Raw genomic sequence first — 13,556 nt, forward strand, 5'->3', positions numbered from 1 at the left:
CTACTATTCTGTATCCTTCGTGTTTCACCCTGAATCCCAAATATTTTAGCCCTTCCTCCATAGCCTGTATGTGAAAGGGGAAACGGTTTTTTGTGTAGATGACTTCGTGAGGGGTGCATCCAAACTCTGTTAAAGTAGATTTCTGTACATTTATTACCATCCCTGTAGCTTTCTGGAAGAGGTCAAAAACCTGCTGGAGCGCCGATGAATCAGCCATGCTGCCATTTAGGAAGATCAATATATCATCCACAAACAGTAGATGTGTAAGGGAGCAATTGTCCGAAATTTTGATCCCTTTGATGCGGCCTCTGCTGTGTTCAGATGCAATTAATCTGCTAAGGCCTTCCATAATGAGCAAAAAAAGGAGGGGAGATAGGGGACAGCCCTGCCTGAGGCCCCTTTCAGCAGTAAAAAAGGGGGTGGGGGAGCCATTGAGGAGGACACTGAAAGGTACATCGGAGATGCAGCTCATGATCCTCTTAATGAAAAGGAAGGGGAAACCCAGGTGAGTGAGGAGCATTCTGATGTATAGCAAATTCACTCTGTCAAATGCTTTGGAGAGGTCTACCTTGAGTATCATGCCCTTTAGGTTTTTGTTGTGCATAGAGTGAAGGAGTTCTTGGGCTGTGCCTATTGCTTCATGGATCTGGCGCTTGTGGAGGAAAGCAAATTGTTCAGAGGAGATATTGGCTGAGAGAAAGGGCTTGATTCTGTTGGCTAGGACTTTAGCCAAAATCTTATAGAGGCAGTTGCAGAGTGAAATAGGCCTAAATTCATCAAAAGACACTGGCTTATCTGATTTGGGAATGAGAGCTATGAAGGTGGCTTTTATGCTCGAGGGAATAGATCCATTTAGGCAGCAGTGATTGATAGCTTTGAGAATATCTTGCCCAAGCAGCTCGAAGAAAGCAAGATAGAATTCAATGGTCCAGCCATCTGGACCCGGGCTCTTGTCCTTTTGGAAACCCTTGATGGTGGCTTCCAATTCTTCCATAGAAATGTCTTTTGTGAGCTCCTCAGCATCATCCTCATCCACAAATCTGGGAAATAGTTCCGCCACCCTCATGATTTCTAACAGATTTGCTTGTCCTGGAGCCTTATATATATTCCTGAAGTGCGAGGTAGCTAGATGAGCTAGTTCTCCAGGTCTTCTTACCGGGTATCCTTGTTCATCCTGTAGCTCCCAGATGGTGTTGATCGTCTTCCGCCCATTTGCAAACCTGTGATAAAATTTTGTGTTTTCATCCCCCTCCTTGAGCCAAATGGCTCTGCTTCTTAGTCTCCAGGAGTCCTCTCTGTCTCTAAGGATCTGTGACCTCTGCTTGATTAGGTCATCATACATGGATTTCTGATCGGGGGATAAGAAGGTGCCATCTGAATGGGATTCCAGAGCCTCAATTGCTTGTTCCGCCAGGGATATAGTTTGGTCATCTTGTTTTCTCTTCGCTTTTACCCATTCCCTTGAGATTACTTTGATTTCAGCTAGGTTCCTGACTAAACCAGTGGCTGTATCTATATCCTCAGGTATTGGATGAGTTTGCCAGAAATCCGATATCAACTTGATGTAGGTGGGGTCTCTGAGCCAAGTTGCATTGAATTTGAAAGGAGCTTTCTGGGCCTGTTGTCTTGCTTCCATTTCCAGGTATATGGGCCTGTGGTCTGAGATCCCACCACTTCCTACCCATTGCCGAGATCTTGGGTAATGGGTACATAGCCCTTCTTTCATGATAAAACGATCCATCCTTCTTGCTAGGCTTTGGTCTCCAGTTCTGTTGTTCTTCCATGTGTACTGGATCTTTGCAGTGGGGAGATCAATCCAGTGGTGATCTTCGAGAAGTTGCCCAAAGAAATCAGAGAGGGGATCAATTTGAGCAAGGTGACCCCAGGATTCAGAGAAGCCAATAGAGAAGTTTAAATCTCCTCCCAAAATAATGTTTTCAGCATGGAGAAGAGGGGAGCCAAGGAGTCTATTCCAGAATAGCTCTCTGTTTTGACATGAACCATAGACATTTATGATTTGTAGATTTTCCTCCATATCTTTTGAATATATTTCTGCCCCCAAAAAATCCCCTCCACCCCAAAAGTTCTTAAGTAGGATGGAATTGTTCTTGAATCCCATAGCAATGCCCCCTGATCAGCCAGATACATCAATAGCTGTGAAGGTCCACCCAGGCAGCCATGAGTTAAGAGTGGTGGTAGCAGAGTCAGTAGTACATAAGGTTTCTTGAAGAAAAATGATGTCCACAGGATTAGAGAGTAATAGTCGCTTCAGGGCCGATTTTTTATTCGGGCTGGGCAACCCTCTACAGTTGAAGGACATAATTTTCATGGAGGGGGGTGGGGGAGGGTGTCCTTCGCTCTAAGGGCCCTGTCAAGAGTTTGTTGTTTGCCAAGGAGGACCTCCTCCTCAGTCAGCTTCTGAGAAATCAACTTAGTGGATGGTCGACCTCGCCCCTGCTTGGGCGAGATGATCGGGGATTCCACCATCATCCCAATGGAGTCCGAGACATATAGCTTTGTGGTCGAGCGGGTGGGATACCTCGGAGCAGAGTTTACCGAGGGGGAGGGCGAGGGAAAAGAAGGGTGGGGGAAAGAGGGGATCGAGGAGGAGAGAGGGAGGCCGGTTGGCCTAGGGATGGAGCAGGAAACATATAGAGATTGGGGAGGGGGTTGTGGAGGGCATGTGACCTTGATCAGGTCGCGGGCAGATGGGGAAGAGGGGGGGGGGATTCTGATAGGGGGGGGCATGCCAGAGGTCGATAAACTCATAGATGCAAAGAGAGAAACAGAGGTAGATGATAAAGAGGACATACCCGAGGAGAAAACAACTCCTTTTGCAGCTTTGGAACGCGTCATAGGAGGAGATGGAGGCCGAGCCTTGTTCGTAGCTTGCTTCTTGCGACGAGGTGCAGGAGGCGCCTCCACCGTGTCCGATGGGTTGACTTGGTCCCTTCTAGGTGCCATGGTCGCCTGAGGGTTAGGCGCTCCTTCAGTGATAGGCTGATCCTGATCTGTAGCTATGTGCTGGGTCTTCTGCAGTAGGGGGCAGTCCTTAAAGAGATGACCCACCTGGTGGCATCTTCTGCATCTGTATGGGATGCCCTCATAATCCAGCTTCTGTTTTCTTGAAGTGGATTTCCAGTGAATGGCAATGTTTTCCGGCACTCCCCCTCTGGTGTCCATGTGCACTAGGATCCGTGCATAAGCCAGCGAACCCGTCGAGATGTATGATTTATCGGACTCCATGTAAGTCCCCAGCGCATTCCCAATTCTCTTAAATATATCTTCCGACCAGTACTGCAAGGGCAACCCCGGAAGCCTGACCCAAATCGGACCGATGCCTAGCAGCTCCGTCTCCGGGTCGAAAAGGGGTGTCCATCTCTTGAGAAGGACCGGGGATTTCTCAAAATGCCAGAACGAAGAAAGAACCCAGCTTGTGTGGTCCGCCCGTGCAAATTTGAGAGCAAACCACCCTCGCACGAAATTCTGCACCGATGGAATGTCCACGAGGTATTTCCCCCAAATCTCGGTCGCCCATTCCTTTAGTTTTTCCGCTGTGGCGTGTCTGCCTCTAATCCGTCCCACGAGTACACAATCTGCCAGATCCATGGCTTCACCCCACCGAATATCCTCTTCCAGTTGCAGGAAAGCGTCCTCCGCCATTGATTTGAAACAGTGCTGCTTCTTGGCGGGGCGGGAGGTCATGCGTCCTGGGTTAACCGTCGCCTGTGAGCCCTCAGGAGGGCGGATAGGGGGGGGGAAGGGGTTTGACCTGGGGATGGGGATGGCTTCAGGGAGGGGAGGGACCTCGTGATAGCTACCGGAGGGAACAGGGGGGACCGAGGGAGGGTTTGAGACCGATAGGGGAGGGTTTGCAACCGAGATGGGAGGGTTTACAGAGAGGTGAACGGGGATCTCCGAGGATGTAACCGGGGGCAGGGAATGGGGGGAAGAACCGGCATATGGGTAACGCCGTTCGGGGAGGGTTGTAAACAGTCAGCCAAAAAACCCAGTGAGGCCAGAGAAGGGATCGCGAAGGAGTTCCAAGAGGAGGGTTCACCTGGATATAATGAGGAGGGGAGAGGTGGGTCAATAGGGGGCGAAAAATGCTCGAAGCTAGCAGACAGATCCGCACTGTGCAAACCCCCAGAAGAAAACGTGGAACGCCAGATGGAGCTTTCCGCCAGCGGGGACTCCGAATAATCTACTTCCTCTGAGTCCATGTCGACAGCTGCAAGATGCCCTTTCTCGGAGAGCTGGTAACTGCCCGCAGAAGTGCTCCTCGTAACCAGTTAACCGCTATGCGTCGGCACCAACGGCGGGGGAGACCGATGAAGGTGAGCTGGTTCCGATGCTGCAGGTCGCTCTTACCGTTACAGTGAAAACGACTCCCACCAAGAGCTGTCGGCCGATCTATGGGGGAGGCGCCGTTCCGATGCGGGATGAACAGGTTAGATCTAAAACAGAGGTAAAATAAAATGACTGTGGTAAAGTGGGAAAAAAAACGGGGGAGCGAGGGTAAATCAAGGGATGAGGGTCACGGGACGCGAGTGCCAGGTGCCAGCTCGAAACACGAGGTAAAACGGGACGGGGGTACGGGAGAGATGGGGTTCACAGAGCCGTAGAACGGCCTGCAAACCCCTGTCAGAGGAGTTTCATAGCTAGGGTTGCAGAGCCCGTTTTCCTCCTTCCTCCGGATCGCCACTGTCCTATATATATATATAATTAATTTTAATGAATAATTATTTACTGAAATTACATTTTATAATTCTTTTTAATATTTAGAAAAAGTAACTTATAAAATTGAAAAGTTTATAATAAATAAATAAGTAATATAATTTATAAATAAAATTAATATTATAAAAAACTATTTTAAAGTATTGCAAAAGAAATTACTACCCCCTTTAACTTTTTTTTATTATATTATCATATAACAAACAAAATTGCTTCAAACCATCTGGGTATTATTTTATACTTATAGGTTACACATATATTTATATTAGTGTCTTTTAAGCATATCTATATTGATATTAAGATACTTAATTTTGTGGGTGAGTAAAATAAATTATTTTATTATATAATATAATATGTTTTATTTAATATGTAATTTGATCTCGAAAGAATATGAGGTTATATATATATGTTGACAACGAATATCGTGTAAAACCTATTATATTTGTATAAAATAAGTTTTAGACAATATTTGCTCCCACTATCATGAGAAATATTGGGTAATGTTTTCACAATATTTCTAATATTTCTCCCTACCTTATTTTGTGTTAAAAAAACAAATATTGTGTAAAACATACACTACAGGTGTTTTAAGACATTAGTTTAAGACAAAATCTAGTTTCGTGTCAATTTTCTTTTTGTCGTTTTTATTTATTTTAATTAATATTTTATTTGTTTTTATTTTTTGTTTTTTAAGCGGTAAATAGGTATCAATTGTCCTTACATTTTTTCTTGGTCATTTATTCTTTATGCCAAGCATGGATGGTCGGTAAGATTAATAGTGAGAGAGCGACGCCCATAAAAGCCATAATGCCTAACTTACATGATAAATATATCATTATAAGCAAGAAGCAAGTCTTGAGGGGTTCTCATGTTTTTCTATAAAAAGATTTGACTATAAGATAACAAGAGGAGAAGAGAAAGGAAATATCTAGGTTAGGGCAACAAGGGACAGGGAAAAGTAAGCATGGATTTATAAAGGTAAAACTATGATACCACGTTTTAGACCTCTTTCCAAAACAGAGCAACGAGATGGTAACAAAGAAGAGGCAACAAAATCTTTAGCAGGAAACTAGGTACCAAGGTGAGTATGTGCAAGCATGGACAAAGACTCAACTGTGAGTTTTGTATGTCAAAACAAATAACAATCAATTCATGTTTCGTTAATATTAGTTTGTTGGAACCACAAAGGTTACCTATGGAGATAAGGACCTGGGTTAGGGCCTATTGTGGAAGATAAAGACATAATTTGCCTCATAGAAACACATGAGAATGAAGGGTGAAATACACCTTTGTTTGAAGGGTACTGGAAGATGGTAGTGTGCAACAAGGCAGCATGGAATGGCAAAGGAAATGGGGGTATCATGGTATTAGTGAGGGAAAAAGAAGGTCATTTCATTCATTTAGAAAAATAAGGCTCAAATAAACAATTCATTTTGTTTAAAAGATCCCTTTGCACACTTAAAAATAGATATTGCAATATATTCTCAGCTAGGTGATGTCCTTATAGTGGGTGATTTCAATGCTAGGATTGCAAGTGAGCAAGCTAGAATTTGTTGTTGTAAAGAAGATTGTGACCCTATCTGGCTTATAGAAGAGAGTAATCATCAATGGAAAAGAATTTCAGAGGACAAGGGATGCAATCACTTTGGTGAAAATTTTCTTAATTTGTGTGGGGCTTTCAATTTAGTCATTTGTAATTGTTTGACTAGATGGGAAAAGTCTAACAATTTTACTTGCACTACTTACAATGGAGCAAGTATAGTATATTATGTAATTTTCTTGCATTATTTGTGTGAGAAAATTGAGGAAGTTTTTTTGATTGCAAAGAATGTTTGGGACTTAAAATTAGATCACAAGCCAATTTATCTAAGTTTCTCTTAGACTAGAAAGAAATCGTTAGGGTCAAAAACCCAGTGTCTTCAACAAAATCTCCTAAAGGGTAGAATTCGCTTGACTCCATAAAATCGTAATACCTTCAAAATAACGCTAGCGGGACTCTTTGAGATGGAGATAATTCCAATCCACAACCATCATAGTCACAAATTAACACATTTAATTCACATTGCACTTACAAAGTGCAAAAGAGAAAAAATAAAGAAGCAAGAAAAAAATTGCTTTCCGGTTAATGCTTGGTTTGACGAGGAATGCAAAATGGCAAGCAGAATTTGGAAAGAGTCAAACAAGGATAACATAGAGCTCAAAGCTTATAAGCATATATTAAGAAAGAAAAAGGTCAATTTCATGGTTTCGAGGATGGAAGAACTAATCTTCCTTGGGAAAAATAACCCCAAATTATTTTGGAAGGAGCTCCAATTGAGAAAGATGCAAACTAAAATATATTACAGCTTCTAAATGGTTTAACTATGCAAGAAACCTTTATGAGCAGGTTCCCAAGGTTGGACCTCCTTACTTAATCAACTCTCATACTGAACTCTCCACAATGCAAGAGGTAGAGATGGGTATCAAGAAGTTGGGCGTTGGAAAAGAGAAAGGCTTAGATGAACTCCACAATATATCTAAAGTGGTGCATAAAATTTCTTGTACCTCACATTACAAAAATTTTCAACATCATACAACAAGGGTTCCCCACGGTTTAGACAACTAGTCTGGAAATACCTATTTTTAAGAGTGGTGACGTCAATAATCCCTCCAATTATAGGACCATAATCATAAACCCCTTGTTTTCAAAGTTATTTGGAAGCATTCTAGAAAATAAAATCAGCAAGTGGGAGGAAGAAAGAGATAAATGTGATAAAGGGAAAGCATGTTTTAGACCTAAACATTCCACAATTTCTCATGATATATAATTAAGGATGATAATTGAAAAATTTATGGAGAAAAAGGAATAAACCTTTTGTTGCTTTGTTGATTTCAGAAAATCCCTTGACATGGGTCCTGGGGATAAGCATTTTCATCGAATGGAGGACCTTTGTGTTCCTAGGCATTTGAGATCAACTATGCATAGGCTATATGAAGAGGTGAAAGTGTGGGAAGAAAGAGTATGTATTTTTTTCTCTTCTAAAAAAGTGGAAAAAAAAATCATTTTATAATGCAAGGCCTTCAAAGACAATAGGAAAAGTTATGTAGATATTCTGGTAGCTATCTCTTGGGATAATTTTTTTAACGAGGGGTTTGTTGAGAAGTTGGGAGCTCTTATTGTGAGGCTTCATAGGAAGAGGGACAAATACATGAATTAGATGGTGAAGAAATCTGTCCCAAAGGATATTTTTAGCCTCGTGGATGTTAAAATAATTTATTTATTTCTTTGTTTTTTAATCTCTCTAGCGACAAATAAGTACCAATTCCCACTACGCTCTTTATTAACAACACATTACAACTTTATATTTCGAACCAAATCATTTTGTATGGAATCGATGGCTTTTCTCTCATAAACAAATTATCACTTGGGCAATGTTTACGGAAGAAATGATAGCACATTATGGGGATACAAAAATCAACATTTTTTTTAGCCAATTGATAAACCTAAAAAAAGGGTTCAATGATGAAGCACATTGAGGACTTCCAAAAATTGAATATAAGGGTAAACGATATTCCAAAGGAGCATAGGATTGATGTGTTCATAGAGACTTTAAAGGATAACATTCAACATGAGGTTCGCCTTTGGGAACCTGACTCATTGGAGAAGGCATTTAGGTTGGCAAGAAAAATGTGAAGCAAAATTATGGCAACAAGGAAGCCTACCACTCACAACTATAAGGATGAAAGTGTTGTTTCCCCTATCCTACCAAAACATACAAGTTTGACACCCCAACAATTGGAATACAAAAGAGCAAAAGGATTTTGTTACAATTGTGATAGCAAATACATTAAAGGTCATAAGTGTGCTGAGAAGAAATTATTTTACATAGAGTGTGAAGAGGAGGAAGAAAAGGAACAAGAAATGTCAAGAGAAGAGGATATACACTAGGAAAAAACCCTAGAGAGAGAAGAAATGAATCCTACCACATCTTGTAATGCATTGCCCAGAATTACCACTCCTCAAACTATCAATATAGAAGGAAATATCAAGAAGAAAAGGTAATAGTGTTGATTGATTCGGGCAGTACCCATAATTTTATTCATTGTAAGATAGCCAAGGAATTGAATTGCTTCCTATATCTAGCACCAGAGTGTGAAGTGATGGTTGCAAGTGGAGGAACCATAAATTTCTCAGGAAAGTGTCATAATATCAAGCTATCCATGGGATAATATGTATTGAATAGCCCAATGCTTTCCATTCCAATGGGTGGTGCTGATGTTGTACTAGGAGTCCAATGGCTACAATCCTTAGGTACAATAGCTTTTAATTTTCAAGAAATTTTCTTTGGAAGGAAAGGAACTTGAATTAAGAGGCATCGTAGGGAAACTAGGAAAGATAATCAACTCTAATGGAATGACAAAGCTTCTAAAGAAATAAAAATGAGGCGTAATTGCACAATTATGTTCGCTAGAGGTTCCCACATCGAAATCATCTATTTCTCCAGATCTCAAAAAAGTCTTGGACAATCATTCCAAGGTATTTGAGACTCCCAAAGGTCTCCCACCTATTCATGATCATAATCATGCTATTCATTTGATTCCAAGAAGTGTTCCTCCAAACATTAGGTCTTACAAATATCCCTGTGCCCAAAATAGTGAAATTGAATGCATGGTTATAGAAATGTTAGAGGCTAGTATAAGTCAACCTAGTCGAAGTTATTTCTCTGCTCGAGTAGTATTGGTGCACAAGAAGGATGGATCATGGCGCATGTGTCCAGATTATAGGCAGCTCATCAAGCTCACTATTAAAGATAAATTTCCCATTCCTGTCATTGATGAACTATTGGATGAATTGCATGGATCAATTTACTTCACCAAGTTGGATATTTGTTCAGGATATCATCAAATTAGAATGAAAATTGAAGACATTCTGAAAACAATATTTAGAACTCATGAGGGTCATTATGACTTTTTGGTCATGCCTTTTGGCCTTACCAATGCTCCTTCTACATTTCAAGGTTTGATGAATTCCATTTTCAAACCCTCCCTTAGAGAATTTGTGTTAGTATTTTTTGATGATATACTAATCTATAGCAAGTCTTGGAAGGATCATGTTCAACATGTTGATAGTGTGCTCAAACTATTGGAGGAGAAACAATTATATGCAAAAAGCTCCAAATGTTTCTTTGGAGTACAAGAGGTGGAGTATCTGGGTCATATTGTATCTCATGAAGCTGTTAAGGTAGACCCTAGAAAAATTAAAGCCATTAAGGAATGGAAAATCCCCACATCCATAAAGCATCTGTGAGGATTTCTTGGGTTCACTAGTTATTATCACAGGTTTGTTAAGAATTATGGGAGAATAGTAGCACCTCTAACAACATTATTGAAGAAAGATGCATTTTTATGGACTCAAGAAGCAACAAAGGCATTTGAACATATTAAATAGGCAATGTGCCAAGCACCAGTATTAGCTACGCTGGACTTCACAAAAAACTTTATTGTTGAATGTGATGCCTCAGGAAATGGAATTGGTGTTGTTTCAATGCAAGAAGAAAGACCCATTGCTTTCGAAAGTCATCTAATCAAAGGAAAGTATTTACACAAAGCTATTTATGTGAAGGAAATGTTTGCAATACTCCGTGCACTTAATAAATGGTGACCCTACCTAATGGGAAGACACTTCAAGGTAAAAACACATCATGATAGTCTTAAATACATTGTAGAGCAAATATTATCTTTAGAAGAGATGAAAAAATGGGTCACAAATATTTTGGGTTATGAATTTGAAATCATCTACAAAAAGGGGAAGCAAAATGTTGTGGCAGATGCACTCTCAAGAAATAATTAGGATGTGTAAGCATTGCTTTGTACCATTTTTATTATCCAACACAATTGGATAAACAAAGCAAGAGATGAATGGAACAATGATGAAGAAATGTGGGTACTCATTCAAGAGATACAACAAGATCTCAATACATCTGATACATTTAGTTGGAAAAATGATTTGTTATGTTACAAAGATTGCTTATACCTATGTCATAATTCCCAACTCAAACAAAATATTCTTATGGAATTGCACGGATCTCCATTAGGAGGGCACTCAGGATTTTTAAAAACTTACCACATGGTTAAGAAGGAATATTTGTGGGTTGACCTTAAATCTGATATTCAAAATTTTGTGGCAAAATGTTTGGTTTTCCAACAAAATGAAGTTGAAACAATTAAGACCCTGGGTCTATTACAACCTTCATCCATTCCAAGTTAGCCTTGGGAGGAAGTTTCAATGGATTTTATCATAGGTTTACCCAAGTCCGAAGGAAGGAGTGTCATCATGGAGGTAGTTGACAAACTTACCAAGTATGGACACTTTTGTGAATTATCTCATCCATTTAAAGCCTGTACAGTTTCTACTGCATTTATGGAAACAATTCAAAAGCTACATGGAAACCCAAAGATTATTGTAAGTGACAAAGATGCCATTTTCACTGGAAATTTTTGGACATAATTATTTTCTTGTCTTGGTACTCAATTAGCTCATAGCTCATCTTATCATCCTCAATCTGATGGGAAAAGTGAGATAGTAAACAAATGTCTGGAAGGATATTTTTGTTGCTTTCTATCTAATAAAAAGGCACAATTGATCAAATGGTTGCCTCTGGTTGAATGTTGCTATAACACTTCCTTCCATACTGCAGCAAAAATAACCCCATTAATGGAACTTTATGGATATCACCCACCATCCATCACATCATATTTAAGAGAAAATTCTAAGGTTCAAGCAGTGGAAGATCACATCAAGTATCAACAACAAGTTCTCCAACTCTTAAAAGATAACCTAACTTTGGCACAGAATAAAATGAAACAATAGGTAGATCAACATCACAGCGAAAGAAGTTTTGATGTAGGTGACTGGGTATTTCTATGTATACAAACATATAAACAAATGTCCCTGAAGAAATCTAAGAAGGTTAATAAATTATCACCAAAGCATTATGGTTCATACAATGTGTTGCAAAAGGTTGGTACTATGGCATACAAATTGGAGCTTCGTGCAGCTTCTCGAGTGCACCCAGTTTTCCATGTTTCATGCTTAAAGAAGGTTATTGGTGACAAGCTCCCAATTCAAACAATATTTCCATAACTTGACAAGGAATGAAAAATTATATTAGAACCTGAGGCAATCACAAAAATAAGAACTCGACAGCTATGAAATGGATCAATTTTGGAGTATCTCGTCAAGTGGAAGAACTTACCTGCTGAGGATTCCACATGGAAGGATGCAAATTTTATACAAAAGCATCCATAACTACTCAAGCGTTGAGGACAACACTTTTTTGAAGGAAAGGGGCATGTTAGGTCCCTATAATACTAGTGATTTGCCCATTACTATTGTCATTGCAGCCCTTATTGTTATTGTTGTGCCCCTATTGTCCCCATATTGTTATTATTGTGCCCCATAGAAGACCACTATTGTTATTGTTGTGCCCTTATATTATTATTGTTATGTCGACTTTGATTATAGTGTGATGCCTTAGGCTCCTATATATAGAAAGGAGGTTTTTTCATTGTTATCATCCAAGAATTGTTCATTTGTGTAATGTAAATGAGGTTGACCCCTCAAAGAGGCTGATTTATAAGGCGCTGATCTATCTTTTCTATCTTTTTGTGATCTCGTTTCATAACAGATAACATAGAGCTGAAAGCTTATAAGCAGATATTAAGAAAGAAAAAGGTCAATTTCATGGTTTCGAGGATGGAAGAACTAATCTTCCTTGGGAAAAATAACTCCAAATTATTTTGGAAGGAGCTACAATTGAGAGAGATGCAAACTAAAAATAATATTAAAGCTTCTAAATGGTATGACTATGCAAGGAAAATTTATGATTAGAATCCCAAGGTTGGCCCTCCTTACTTGATCAACACTGATATTGAGCTCTTCACAGTGCAAGAGGTAGAGGTGGGTATCAAGAAGTTGGGTGTTGGAAAAGAGAAAGACTTAGATGAACTCCAAGAAAGTACATAAAGTGGGGCTTAAAAATTCTTGCACCTCGCATTACAAAAATTTTCAACAACATCATACGACAAGGGTTCCCCACAGTTTGGAAATACCTCTTTTTTAGGGTGGTGACGTCAATAATCCTTCCAATTATAATACCATAATGATAAACCCATTATTTGCAAAGTTGTTTTTTTGCTAATGCAAGAGTCAGACCTTCTATTTCATTAATCATTAAATAAAATACATAAAATGCAACATTTCTCGATAAGTTGTGGACCAAGGAGAAAACCCAACATTAACTGTAAATGGGCAAAAGGAAAAAGCCCCGCCCCCTACAACTAAACCTCACAACTCTCTAAAGAAAAAATACTTTGGAAAAGAGTCAGACCCGAAGAGGAACATATGTGCCAAACTATAAAGGTTTCATATTCGCATAACTCACTAACCCGCAAACCTGTAGAATGTGTAATAAGCCGCTTCCTGCCCAGAACACTTTGCTTCCCGTCATTTTTCTGACTTGCATCCTTAATCTCAACCGTCGAACCTCCTCGCCCGATCCCATGGCTATGGCTAATATCGTTGTGCTTAGAAGCATGACATTTACCCATAAGGACCCACCAACATGCTCGATCAATCCCATCTGTAGATCTGCCTTGCAAGATCTGACGGTTGAGGATCATATCGCACCGGTCTACATCACCGAACAATAGCGTGCGATGAGGGTGGTATTCCATCTGACCCCACTGCCACGTGGAGCTCGCTGAATGGAATCGCTCCCAAATTGGAAAAACCACTTCCCACTTGCAAGGCCTACGATCACTGAAAAACCACTCTGGACGCG

This window comes from Pinus tabuliformis, chromosome 2_1, assembly GCF_031772625.1.
Source record: "Pinus tabuliformis cultivar Carrire ecotype Pingquan chromosome 2_1, CPIR1, whole genome shotgun sequence".
Taxonomy (NCBI): Eukaryota; Viridiplantae; Streptophyta; class Pinopsida; order Pinales; family Pinaceae; genus Pinus; species Pinus tabuliformis.